At 41.5% G+C, this 14,776-nt stretch overlaps 1 long non-coding RNA gene across 1 annotated transcript in view; it reads left to right on the forward strand.

Moving 5' to 3' along the window:
- LOC144323368 (uncharacterized) overlaps positions 1-13,919 on the forward strand; it is a 98,305-nt gene extending 84,386 nt beyond the window's left edge. The window contains exon 5 of the long non-coding RNA XR_013388784.1: positions 13,700-13,919. This is a non-coding gene — a long non-coding RNA (uncharacterized LOC144323368). The remainder of the gene's footprint in view (positions 1-13,699) is intronic.
- The last annotated feature ends 857 nt before the right edge of the window (positions 13,920-14,776 follow it).

Here is a 14,776-nt window from a genome sequence, read left to right on the forward strand (position 1 = left end):
TTGCCCCCACAAAGAGGAAATCTCTCTGAGAATGGCACAAGTGCAATTAAATAGTAGCCTTTCACAACCATAGGATAAAGTGGAGCCTGGGACCCTAAAATGTCATTAATGCCCTATATTAATCAGTTCTCAATCTCTGAGGAGTAATATGAATGATTTTGTAAAATGTCTGACAGCTCTAGAGATGAAATATATGATGGGAAAACCTAAGGAGCTCTTGAGGGCTGTGGAGCCAAGTCTCATCACTAGTCATACAAATGAGTTACAGTAGAAGGAAAAGTAGATGCATGTTCTAGGGCAGGTTTCATGGGGTTACAAGGAAACTCTGGTTCATTCAATAATTAATTAAACTAATTTTCTTCACATTAAGTTGACAAAATCAATGCATGGCTATGACATACGCCAAAGATGGATCATTCCAAGCAGAACATGATAAGATTTTCACATACTGAAAAAGTCAGTGGTGGATTGCAGCAAAATACTTCAATTTCCCTGGCTGATAGAGAGCCCAGGCTTGGTTAATCAGCACCTTGACTTATTTTTGTCGAGTTGTAACAGAGTGCTTTGAAGAGTAATAATGAAACCTAGCCTGAGCCCCATGCCTACTCACCTGGACAACCCCAGGCACGTCTTCATTTCAGTGCCCTCATCTTCAAAATGACACAGTAAATATATTTCCTCTAAAACCAAATGTTTTTGTTTTGGTCTATTTTAATTAGCATTTTAAACAACTTTTCCAATTTTTTGTGCTTAGTTAAAATTCTTAAAAACAAAAAATTAAAATAAATAATAAGTGAAATTCCTAAAAATAAACTAATTATTATTCTTATAACTAGGTAAGTGATCCTCAAAATGAAAAAGAGAGCATATCCTGACCAAAAGTGGGTATTTTTTTTAAGTTCTTAGGTTTATTTCCACCACCTCTCTAAGATATATCAAGGTCTTAGGAAAAAAGAAGGATCAGTATCCTAAGAAAGCTCCAACTGGTCCCCAATATACAAACCCCTTTATCCATTTGCAGTTGCTATATTCAATATTTCTTTGGATTCAAGGCTTGAGATTCATTTTCTAGGTATTTAATTAATTTACCATTTTTCCCTAGATAAAAGTACAGAGAAAATTAATTGATGAATTATCATTAATAATAATGATGGCAATGATAATAGACATTTGTTGAACATGTGAGAAGAAACATACATTGTGCCAAATTCTTTAAGTGGATTATTAAGTTCAATCCTCTCAAAAGTGCTTTGAGGTAGGTGCCATACGTGTCCAGGTTTTGTCAATGGAAAAGCTGAAGCTCAGAGACATTTAGCAACTTGCACCAAATTACATAGCTGTCAAGTGGCTGAGCTGGGATTTGAACTCAGGCTGGCCTGATTGATGAACCTATTCCACTTACAACTATTGTTCCTATAGCCACTAAGAATATTAATTTGGTGCCCAATGTCATGGTCCCAAGCATATGTTGAGGGACACATTCATTATTTTATTTACTCTATACCACAGCCCCATGCAGCAGTTCTTAGCATTCTTAGGTTGCAAGACAGAAGACTTTGATGTATTTGGATTATCGCATGCCTTAGATAAGTTTCCTTCACACATTCAGGAAACCTGTGCATTGCTGCATGTGTAGGAATGACTGTCAGCCATGAAGGCAAATGGCAGCCTGGAGTCAATGTGGTGGAATGGCCCTGTTGGCTGGTGGCAGTAGGGTCCGGGAATGAATCTGTCCCATGTAGATAAATCAATGTTTATATAAATCTCCTTACTGAGTATTTTTGTAAAGATTTTATTCATTTATTCATTCATTCATTCATTCATTCATTCATTCATTTGTGAGAGAGAGCACGTGCGTGAGCAGGGGGAGGGAGAGAGAAAGAGAAAATCTCAGCAGACTCCACGCTGAGCATGGAGCCCGATGTGGGGCTCGATCTCACAACCCTGAGATATGACCTGAGTGGGAACCAAGAATGACGCTTAATGGATTGAGCCCCCCAGACGTCTCCTTACTGAATATTTTTAATTGGATCCCAGGAAAAGATAGTAATTTATGACCAAGAACTAATGGCCTTTGAAATATTTTTCAGTCGCTTAAAAAATATATAAAATGCTATTCTTTGCCTTACAAGGACAACAGGCATCTTAAGGAAATAGGGCCACTTTAAAAATAATTATTATAATATTAATATTATTAGGTTTCAATTTTTATATTTTCTGTTTTTCTACTTAAAGTATTTCTGTTACCATTTTTATGGAGGTAACAACTCTTACTTCAATTCAGCTTGAGATTACTTCAAGTCATAACCTGGTACTACACATGATCCCGATCCCTGAGAATCATGAAGGATTAAGACTCAGTCTCTGGCCTAAGAGAGTTTGCTCCAGAACCTTCTTTTCATTTTTAAACACTTCCTATCAGAGGTCAAGTTTCGTTTGTCTTCAGTCACCTTGCAAGCCCATTGGCTGTATAGCAACTGTTTTAAATTTAAAGGTCTTTGAAGAGAGATTAACCTTCATTTAGTGGAAGGAGATAATATAGGTTTTCTTTTCCTCTAGCTTTGATCTACATCTTCCAGAGTTAGAATTGTCATTAATGTTGTGGGTTTTACCTTGTCAAAGTGAAAACAAGTCCTGTCTTAACGCAGGTTAAGACCTAGTCATATACTAAGTGTTTAAAAGAATTCTTTTCTTTGAAAACTCCTGACAAAGAGGCAATGCACGGGTTGGGTCTTATAATAGACACACAAAGGACTTGACAATGGTCTTTAGGGTTATGAAGAGTTACTGTATAAACGGGGACTTGGCAGTAGTGATATTTTTCAACTGATAGTCCAACCATAGGTTAAACATTTTTTTTTAAGTGAGTAAAAGGCCTTTCATGTCAGCACAGTTACAAAATCTGTAGACTTCAGTGGCTAGGAAGCCTGTAAGATGCTGGTATCCTAAAGGAAATTGAGATGCATCTTTTTTTTAAGATTTTACTTATTTGAGAGCAAGAGAGCATGAGTGAGTAGGGGCAGCAGCAGAGGGAGAAGCAGGCTTCCCACTGAGTGAAGAGCCCAATGTAGGGTTGATCCCTGGACTCCAGGATCATGACCTGAGCTGAAGACAGATGCTTCACTGACTGAGCCACTCAGGCGCCCTAAGTCATATATTTTAAAAAATAATCACGTGCATATAGATTCCTGAAGAGAAAACTAGCATTTTTGAGGTCCTTCTATGTGTCAGTCTGTGCAAGGGGCAAAACCCCCTAAAATATTTTCTTACGGTGTGTCTTTTATAAAAGAAGAACCAGGCCCAAAGATGTTACGTCGTCCAAGGTCACGCAGTCTGTGAGCAGCAGAACAGGAATTCAAACCCAGCTCTGTTTGACTCCAAAGCCTGCATACTTTCCATTATGTCATTGTACGTCCTTTTATGGGATGATTTAGTTGCCAACTGGGGATAAAATAAATAGGCTTTTGAAATTCTTTCCATTGCCTTGACTCTCTTCTCCCTTCCTTGATCTCAATATTGGGCCATACCACTGTAATGACTTGCAAATACAGAGAGGGTGGGGTAGGAAACAATGCAACATAATGAGTTTACATAGGTTTTCAGATTTAAGTTCTCACTCTTATTGGGTCATAAAATCTCAGTTCAGGAGGGATCTTAGAGTTCATCTAGGAGAAGCCAAGTCCAATGTTTATCTCAATATCCCCCCTCTCCTTCCCCTCTCAGCAAATATTTATCTAGTACCACTGCGTGATAGGTGGTGGAAATGGAGCAGTGAGCAACACAGCCAATTCCCCACTCTCGTGAAGTTTTTCCTTGTTGCTGTTGCTCTCTTCTGCATTTTTCAGCTGTTCCTTCCAGCAGAGTAAGATAGATGCCGGCTTATAAAGGAAGGAGGAAAGGCCAAACCATTTCAAAGACGTTCTCCCTTACATAACTCATTAAAAACCCCCTGGTGTACAGTTGACATCTAAGGCGGTAATTGGGTACATAAAAGTCAATCTTAGCGCTTTGCCCTTAGTCTGTGGTCTTATTAACCAGTTTAAATGCATTTCCCCCATGTGGCTTAGAGACTGTTAAGGATCTAGAAATACTTTTGGACTCTTCTGAGCAGACAAGAAGACAGATGGACTAAAGAGTAATGGTTGGCAAGAACATGTCGTTAGTAGCTTGATGTGAAGGTGGTTCCGAGTAGGAGCTCAGCAATTTCAGTGGGTGTCTGAGAAGGGATTTGGAAGGGGAGAGAGGAAGCGACTGTAGAGAGAGCCCAAGAAAGATGAATAAGTGGAGGAACAGAGTGGGGAAGCCAGGAAGAATCATGTAAAATAGCACCTACCCAAAACATGCACTTAACCTTGACGGGATTGAAGATATGGGCAAAGCCCCCACCCCCACGAGAATGGTGTTCCATGCCTAAAGCCTCCTCAACTTTTGCTACTTCGTCTCCATTTCATGCTGTTTTCTTGTGTCCCCTGCGTGACCAGTTATAGGCCGGTCCTCTGTCTCTAGGACAGTGAAACTGACTGAGAGCAGGGAATCCCAGCTTAGTCATCTCTGGATCCCCAGTCCCTGTGCGGTGCCTCTTGTAGAGAGCAGGTGTTCCAGATATGACAAATACGACTGGTGACCAAGTGCTTTCTCATTCGCTAAAGGGCCTGTGCTCGGCAATACTTTCTGGATAATAATTGAGGTTTGGCGGGGGTTGGGGGGAGAGGCAGAAGGAGTCCATTCCTGAGCAAGCTCAGAGGGAGGAGAACAGCCCTCCAGACTTGTTCTCACTCTCCCAGAAGCCGCAAACTGGAATGAAAGGGCATCCAAAGACAAAAACAAGAGGCCGTGTCCCTTGTTTCATTACCAGCCCAATCCTGATTTGGGGGGTTCTTTGCATGAGCCGTTTCCCTAGTCCTCACCAGCCCAAGGGGCATCAAACATTGTAGCCTGTCACCAGTTCACTCTACAGGAACTTCCAGCGCCTCTGCCTCTCCCCCTAATTATTCTGGGAAACCCAGCAGTTATTTCATGCGTGTCCCCCAAGCGGTCATCAAGGGCAGCGTCTGCAGGGAACCGGTCTCCTCCCCTTACTCAGCAGTTAAGAGGTTGTCAGAAAGCCAACAAGAAGCTTCTGGTGGGAGTAGCAAGGCACCGGCCTCCCACCTTGAGTGAGGGTGCCTTAGTGCCCAGCGACCTCCCACCTTCCGGGGCACGTGGAGGCCCACAGCTTCTGTTCCATGCCCTAGTGTCCTCCAGTTGCACTTGGTGGCAAACAGCACTGGCCATATGGTCCAGACGGGAGATGGTGAGATTAGAGAGCTTGGGTTTCAAATCCTGAAGGTGTCACTTTATAGCCCCATGGCCACAGGCCAGTTACATGTCCCCCCCCCCCTTGGCCTCAGCTTCCTCATCTGTAAAATGGAGACAATTAAGGCCGTATCAGAGGGCCACTGTGAGGATGACGACAACGTGTGGTTGAGAGGATGCACGTTAGGTGTGTCATAATTAGGAAGAGCTCAATAAATGCTAATTATTAGCATCCGCATCTGTTACCTAGGTTACCAAGAGTGGTTCTTTGGGCTTCCGATGTCTAAAGATATTTCTGGTAAATAGCTCTTAAAGTCTTTGTTCATAGTTCTCACTCCCAAGGGGACTCAATGGGGAGGGAATGAACTCAATCGTCATGTCTTGCCCATGTGACCCTCTCCTCCGACCCCTTCTCATTGTCTTGAAACAAGCCTACATCCCCCTCGACTCTGCTGCCTGGCAATGAACTGCTTCCTAGGGAGATCTTCCACCCATCGTGCAACAGGGCTCCGCAGGGCCCACCACCGTGAGCCTCCGGCCAGGGCCGGGCATGTCTGAAGGCCTATGCACCCAGCTAGCATCTCTCACACGCAAGGAGGGCTTTGGCAATGTTTGGATGCTAGCTGAGCATGTAAAGGAGACAACGTAAAAAGAGAAGAAAGGAAGAGAGAATTCAAGTCCCCCCTCCCAAAAAAAGAAAGCCAGATATTCAACAGAGACAGTACTTTCTGGGAGCCGAAGGTTATATTTTAATCTACATTTTCCTGCAGAAAATTACTACACGGAAGCCAGAAAATATGTTTTTATTACATTCTGTGGAATACTCTTCAAAAAAAGATTGTGTGTTGGGAAAACACTAGCAGAAAAGCTGGGACCTGGTATGTGCCTAGGTTTGAAATGTGCATCGTGATTCACCAGACACAATTCAATTGGAAATTATCCCCCCCTTTTTTTTAAATGCCATTCACTGGAAGAAAAAAATTAATCTACTCAGTGATGAATGCATAGTCCATTATAGTTATTGTGTTCTTTTTGAAAAAAAATAACATGACAGCTTTATTCACTCCATGTGGCAAACCAAATTGCTTCAAGTAAAGCACAAATAAGACAAACACTAAAATTGAATTTTTTCTTCCTCTTGTACCCAGAGGCATATGCTGTGGCTATAATGCAGAAGTTAAAATGGCAATAATAATAATAACAGTGGAAAACCAAATGAAAATATTAAACTCGGTTAGACAACTGATTCCAAGGGGCAGCAATTTTCATGCTCCATCTGCTTAGAGAAAATTTCTCGTTAATCAGGTCTATGAAAGGATGTGGGTGTTGGATTCTCTGTCAGAGCCATAAAGGTTTCTGAACAGTGATGTGTCACTTATCTGTTGAATCTAGTTTGTTTGTTATTTTTTTAATTTCCAAAGGACACCCCGCCTCCAGTAAGTTTGCTAACCGAAGTCCCAAGGGAAATTGGCCAAAAGGATTACAGCAAACACGGATGGAGAAATAAATCGGCACCTAATACTCAAATTGAAAAATTTGACTTTTTAACTTAGATGTCACCCGGGGACTATCCCTTTTAACTACAGGAGAGAGGCCCTGTGAATGTACTCGTGGAAGATTTAAATAAAACCAGCACACCAGACTTTAATAATTTGCCTTCAATGTCCTCCAGAAGATTTTGTACATGTTTAGATAATAGAATATTCTCATGGGGCTTTCTTTTCCTTGCTCTTACTAGCAGTTCTACGAAGACAAGCTCTATTTTATTGCCATTGCCATTATGTTACAAGGCTTAATGGAACATGTGACTTAGATGAATATACAATTTGTTGGAAAGCAAAAGGAATATAGGAGCTCAGTTTCTCATTATGTTCTATGGTTATTACTATTATCATTTTAAAATAGTAGTGAAGAGCATGGGCTTTGGATTCAGACAGAGATAACACTGTTTAGAGGTCAGCCCTGCCATGTGCTCTGTGACCTTGGACAAGTTACTTAACCTCTCCAAATCTCAACCATCTGTTCTATTAGATGGGGACAAGGATCCCTTCCTCAAAAGACCATAAAGATTAGATCAACTTTAGCACAGTACTTGGCACCTAGTGAGTAATTTTCAAATGGTGGCAATTAACATTAGTATTAAGCACATTTGCTTAAGATTATATGTTTAGTACCTTCAGGGAAAAAAATTAATTGACTTAACACTGGTTATAATCCAAGAGATATAGAGCGGTCATATAGAGTGGTCATTTGTTGAGGAAGAAAACCTTTGGTAAGAGTGGATCCTTCAGTACACTGATTGTGATGCACAAAATCAGATGATGGTTTTGACCCTAGGAAAGAGGACCTCAAGGAGAGTTTCACACAGAGCAACTGAAGTAGGTTTATGCCTCCATAGGTTAGAATGGATAAAGAAGATGTGGTATATATAACGGAATATTACTGCGCCATACAAAAGGATGAAATCTCACCATTTGTAACAACGTGGATGGATTTAAAGAGTATAATGCAAATTGGAACAAATCACAGAAAGACAAACACCATATGATTTCACTCATATGTAAGATTTAAGAAACAAAACAAACGAGCAAAAGGGAAAAAACGGAGAGGCAAACCACGAAACAGTTTCTTAATTACAGAGAACAAACCAATGGTCACCAGAGGGGAGGCGGCGGGGGGGGGGGGGGGGGAAGGGTTAATAGGTGATGAGATTTAAGAAGTGCATCTGTGATGAGCACTGGGTGTTGTGTGCAAATGTTGAATCACTATATTGTACACCTGCAACCAACATTACACTGTATATAAACTAATTGAATTAAAATAAAAACTTAAAGAATGCATCTACATGCTTATTGCAAATCGAAGGAACCAAATAAATATCTACTTTGTGGCTTCTACATGCTAGACATCATGCTAAGCTCTTCATGTATTTAATGACTGTACCGTAAGTATTATCTCCATTTTAGACATGAAGTCACTAAGGCTCAGAGGCGATGAAGAGATTTCTCCAAGTCTCACAGCTGTAACAGTGGAGTGGTGGTTTAAGCTGAGCTTGTATTTTCAGTCAGGCCCTGTTTTGCTTTTCTAAATAGACATCTCCACCTACCCTGATGAAGAAGTCTAGAGGACTGTGGTGACCCACAGGGGAACAGTGACTTGCCATTTAAGAGGGATTCAGGTAGTAACTCCAGCCAAAGCGAGAGGGGCGCAGGAGGCCCCCTGGCTTCGGAGACAGTGAACTTGCATGGGGAGCAACTCTGTATGATGCTGCCCCCACTATCATCTACCCACTATCATCGCCCAGAGGCCTGGAGTCATCCCTATGCTGCAATAAGGAACCGAGACAACCACAGGGGCTGTTTGGTTCACAGTCTAGGAGAGGAAGATGGAAGTGGGTGGAGGCTGCAGCCCTGGAACCACAGTATCTGGGGTTGGAATTCCACTTTTTTCATGGGCAGCCTCACTGACCTTGGGAAAATTATTTAATTCACCCATCCTTCATTTTTTTTCCATCTGGAAAGTGGGAATAAAACCATACCTGCCTCCTCAGTTATGAGGATTAAGCGAGTTAGTATGTATGGAGTGCTTAGAGAATGACTGGCATCTAGCAGGTTCTCAATAGATGTTCCCTGGGACTCTTCTAGGAGTTATCAGGATGATGGCAGATAACGTTTTGGCTCTCCTAAATATCTCTCTGTATCTTTGCATTTCCTTGCCCTTGTCTGCACTGTCATCAGGGATTGTCATAGCTGAAGAGCTGAAAGCAGTGGGCCCTCAAGGGCCTCTGAGCAAAGAGTGCATAATGCATGACCTTGGCTTTTCCTGTCTCTTCTTTCTCTCCAACAAGATGACCATCCTCCCAGCTTGGGTGAGGAGGATACCTGGAAGGAAGCAGTGGAAGCGGATGTTGGTTGTTACTCAAAGGGGACTGCATCTTTTTCCTCTTAACTCCCAGGCAGAGTCCTCAAAAGAGGAGAAAGTAGACAGAACAATCCAGACAAGTCAAGGGAATCTGGAACCAAGCCCAGGCCTCTGTGCCCATTCTCAGAGCTTGAGTCACGAGACCTGCCTGGGTGGCCAGGCCATCCGTAGACCGATTTCCTCTGAACTCATGGTGGGTGAAGCCAGTGATGATGAAGGGCCAGAGACAACCCCAGAAGATCTCTGAGGCTTTAGCGCGGCACACAAGAAGCTGTCAGAGAGCTAGGTCGGAAAGGCCTTAGGATTTGAGTCAGGGGAGACAAAGCAGCTAATGTCATTGACGTTGAGGAGGATTCCAGAGGAGCCAAAGTACATTACAGCGGAAGAAGCAAGGACTGGGTGCTAACTCCTCTTACCCCCAGACAACACAGAGGTGACACGTAATCCCCTGGAAACATACACACCACCTGGGGAGTGAGAGTGGGGCTCTAAATTCACTGAATTTCTATTACTGCTCAGAATGGGTGCCTCAAGTAGAAAGGAGGCGAAGTCACAAATCAAGGGAATTATGTTGACTGCTCTCCTGAGTGAGATGTTACCCAAGGCAACAGCAGCTTCTGTTCAAATAGGAGATGGTGCCATGCGCCGGCAGCCAGCACTTTGGGGAGGCACACTGGCAGGCCTCAGTGGCACAATGAGTGTGATTTCTTGGTTTTTGCTCTCTCCTGAAGCTTCATCAAATGCCAACTATGGGCCAGGCACTGTGCTAAGTTCCCAAATGGGATTGTCTCATTGCATCATCAAAAGCACTGTGGGATAAATACTGTTATTATTCCCAATTTACAGATGTTAAACCTGAGGCCTAGTGAGGTCAAGGTTATCCTTTCGGTCCGGGGTGAGTTGGGATTCAAGTCCAGGGAGACTGTTGATGCAGACTGTGAGCAAAGTGCCACGACAGCTTGCCTCACTGAGTCACTTCTCAGCGACAGACTTGCGGCAGACATCGGTGTTGGCATTAACAGGACACCTCACCAAAGGGGTGCATGGAGAGGGTGGTGGTGGTGAGGAACGCGTGGCTGCCTCTTGGAGCCAATGTGACTGGTTTGTATGCCCCACTGAGGAAATCCTAAGATCTTAGAGAGGGACTTGGAGGCCTGCTAGTCCTTACTTAAGAGGGCCAAACTAGAAGAAAATTATACTTTTGTTGTTACCCTTATGATCTTACTTTTGTGCCTGGGCTGGTGTGGCTTGGGAACAAAGGCCATGCAATCAGCATCCCTACCTATTACAAGAAAGTGACCGATGGTCCCTGGCCTCATTGTCTTTTAGCATCCAGCGTCACTCCTTGCTGTTAACATAATTATTCTCGATGGGTTTTTATTTTAGGATCTTCTCTTAGGCCTTAGTATCCCGAAATTCCCTAATGATGTGAACAGCGTGGACTTCATTCCCCTTGTTTGGCGTTCACACAGCATTTCAATCCGAATCATTAAATCCTTCCTTAGCCATGGGACATAGTGTCCAATATAATCCTTGGTAACGCATGTACCAACCATTTTGACTTCTTTTTTCTGAGAATCCATTAGTTTTATGGGGAACCCTCATTAATTCGCTCTCTAAGGCTTTTCGTTTGTTCCCCTTTTAGTTTTCCATGTTGTCATGATGCTTTAAATCCTGGGAAGTCTCCATGATTTTACCTTAGCACTTTCTTTGGAAATTTTTTTTCCAAGAATTCCAAAATTCTTTGGAATTTATTTTCAAAAATTATGGTTTTTGTCCCTGTATTTTTTTTTTTAGAAATTATGTTTTTAATACCAAAGAGCTTTTTTTTTAATTGTTGCTCTGATTTCTTTTTTTAAGTGGCATACAAACACACATACAGACACACACACACATTCAGTAGTGCAAAATCATCTCAAGTCTCTCTGAGAACTCTAATGGGAGTATATTCTTGCCATTTTTGACTTCTCTTCTGCTCCCTGAATTCTCTCTAATTCCTCTGGAATCAGTTTCTGCTATGTGTATGTGAGGTGATGGATGTGTTAACTAACCTTATTGTGATAATGATTTCATAATACACGCATATACCAAGCCACCGTGTTGTACACCTTAAATGTACATGATGTTATATGTCAATTATATGCCACTAGGGCTGGAAAAAATAAAAATAAAATAAATTATTTTGATTCCTATCAGTCAATCAATGGGCAAATGAATAGAAGAATGAATGAATAAAAATAAAGATGCTGGTACAGTCTGTGTAGTGATCCTTGGTTTTCTACCTCTATGTAAAACAAAGGATGGGGTAGTTGGGGTAGGTTTGCTTTAATCTTTATTATATCAATAGGTCTGTTTCCTGAAAGGCTTTCCCTCTCCCATGTGGCAAGTCCAGCTAGAAGCCCTGTGTAGTGGGGGTAGAGCGGTTCACTAACAGCACTGTTCTGGAGCCAGAAGCCGGGGCTGGTCCCCCCAAATTCCGGATGCAGGAGGGCTCTACTTTAGGACTCCAATTCCCAAACCATAAGCCCCAGATGTTCTCCCATGGTTTATTCAAGAGATCTGTTCTGAGGTAATGATGATAACGATGATAGCTAATTGGTCATGGGCCAGCCCTGTTTCAAGAACATCACGTAGAGCAATTTCCTTTACTACTCACTCACCGTCTCCTCTAAGTTAGGCACCGCGACTATGCCCCATTCGTACAAGGAAATGGAGGCACAGAGAGCTCACACAACCTGCTTAACGTCACCCAGTCAGTCAGCGGCAGAAGCAGACGTTGAACCAAGGTGACCTTAGTTCACAGTCCATTTTTTAAAAAAAATTTCTAGGTTCTGTTTCTGGGCTGATTGCCCTCTCTGGGTGGAGACTGAGGGGGGAGGTAAAATAGTTTTTCCTACAGAGACCTTACCATGGAAAGACCACAGGCCTTGTCATCAGCCCCGTATTTGCCTCATCCCTACCAGCTCCCACCTTGAGGTTGTTCCAACTTTGCTGCCGGTGGAAGAGCTCCTGCCTCACCTCACTGTTGGGGCTTCTGTAGGGAGCTCTGTGCTCTTTCATTTGCTTAGAGGCTTCCATCTGCTTAACGTCAGCCCGACATTTGTTTAGATTTCTCATTCACTAATGACCACTGTTCTCCACATCCTCATCCAGAGTACTTTGCTGTTGCTCTTTCTCCTTCTTTGTGTGTCTGTATTTCTATTTCAGTGGACTCTCACAGGCCTGGGTTGTAAATTTGTGCTCAGGCTGCCATCTTGAAACGACATCAAAAGTAGGTTTCTGCGGGTATTTTTGCAATTTTGCTCTATTGAAATGACATTGTGTGAAAAAGTAGAGATTCAAGCTGTGCTATTAATTTCCACATCTATATATAATTTATATTTACATTATAAAGATATACATTATCTCTTGGATATAGAATTTAACAAGTGTGGATTCCAAACATGTTATTCCATATAATTTTCCCTAGGACTCAAGTAGATATTCGATAGGTTGGAGAAAGGATTTATTTAAGCTAAAATCGTTTCTGAATGCTCTGGGTGATTCAGGGAAGCAACTCTTTAGAGGGAGATGAAGGATGATAGTTTGTATTTCAGAACTGAGTGGGTTCCTGAGAAATCATTTGAAGTGGTTTATGAGATGCTTATCCTCTGTTGGCAAAATATTTACTATCAGAGCAAAAAGAGGGCTTCTTTTTCTGTTTTCTCACAAAATGTTCAATACTTCTTTCCTATGGTTATGGTCAGTATAAATCACCTAATAAATATATTTAAAAGCACAAAGGCTAGTTGTAAGTGCTTGATAAACATTAGTTTTCTCTAGAGGTACAGAATCTCAGACTAAAGTGAATCACTAATTTTCAAAACTGAAAACTTGACTTGAGATGCAGAAGAGAAGGCAGACTAGAACAGTCGTTAAGCACCCAGACTACAGAGTCATACAAAGAGGCTCAAGTCAGAGTTGTACCTCCAAATTGTGTGTCTAACCCTGACTCAGTTTCCTCATCTGTAAAATGGAGATCATAATAATATCTATTTTGTGTGATTATTAGTAGGATTAGATGGGGTGCAAACCACTCAGAGCATAAGCAAATGAATATAAAGTACTAGCACAATACCCAGCACGTAGTAAATGCTCAATAAATGCTATTGGCCATGATCATGATTCCTGTAACGACTATGCTTTAAGGGTCTATTTTACACTATAAATATTTTTCAAAATCATGGAGCATAAAGGCGCTGGGTAGTCATATGATCTTCACAGCACACTATTCTTTAGAAAATCATTTTCCCATTGAGTGTTTGGTGGAACTTTAGGCCCTGGGGGTGGTTTTAAGACAAAAAGTTTGATGTTCAAATAAGTTAAGGAAACAAAACACATTCAATCCCACTTTGCATGTTAAAGGTCTAATGAGGTTTGGCTTTTAACAAATCTCCTTAAATTTGTTTAACCAAAGCATTTCCTCCAAACTCCTTGCCCACAGGATAACATGTGTAACCCATGGCACCAAATGTTACATCCCAACTCAGAGGAAAAGATAGATGGAAAGCATCATCCTTTACCCCAGGCCTGCTGAGGCACCAGACGTGTGTGAGCAAGCTTGGACACTGCAGATAATTGAGGCCCCCAATGACTGTAACCACAACCTAAATCACCTGGAGCAAAAGAACTGCCAAGCTGAGCCCAGGCAAACCACAAAATCATGAGGGAGAATAAAATGGTTACTATTCGAAGCTAGTAAATTTTGCAGTGGTTTTTTACACAGTAATAGATGATCAGAGCAAGTGGAATGCCCCTCATTTCATTTTGTTTTTCTAAACACTAGTTGAATGTGGTGTTTGAAATTTGTTCTTAGTTTCCCTCTGTTAATTCTCCGCTGATTGAATTCACAAGAGCTTAAAAAGGCAAAAATATCACAAAAATAACTTATCAGAATACTGCAGAAAAATATTTTCCGACCATTCGTATTTTGTGTCAGAAATTTTCTTCTTTGGAGAAAATTGTTACCGATATCTAAAAATAGATCTTTTGGTTCCAACTTTGCTATTAAGTTTTAAAAATAATAAATAGATAAAAACAAGGAAGTTGTATGTTTAACATGGAAAAATTATTACTGTATCATTAACATTGACTTATTTCCAAGTCAGCTCTTGAACTATCCTTTTTTTTTTTCCTAGGTTGATGAGTCTCATTTAAAAAGTGATTCTCATTTGAATCATACTTCCACTATATAGTCCCAGTGAAAGATGGGAAAAGTGATTGCAAAGAGTGAAGTATCACAAGTCAGGAATGTGGTACCCAAGGGCTAGATGGGAAAAGAAATACACAAAGAGAGTAGGGGAGGTTTTGTTTTGTTTGCTTGTTGAGTTTTTGTAATTGTTATGGCTGTGCAACTTTGATGAGAAGGAAAGATCACCAAGATAGCACTTCTGAGAAATTTCTGGGCAGTGAATACGTGATACAAAACTCTAATATTTTACCAATAGTGAAGATATACATTTTCTCGAGTTATGCAGACTGACTTGTGTCTTCTTTAAATGTGACTTTGTAAATGTGACCG

The sequence above is a fragment of the Canis aureus genome, chromosome 11 (assembly GCF_053574225.1).
Source record: "Canis aureus isolate CA01 chromosome 11, VMU_Caureus_v.1.0, whole genome shotgun sequence".
In the NCBI taxonomy this organism is placed as follows: domain Eukaryota; kingdom Metazoa; phylum Chordata; class Mammalia; order Carnivora; family Canidae; genus Canis; species Canis aureus.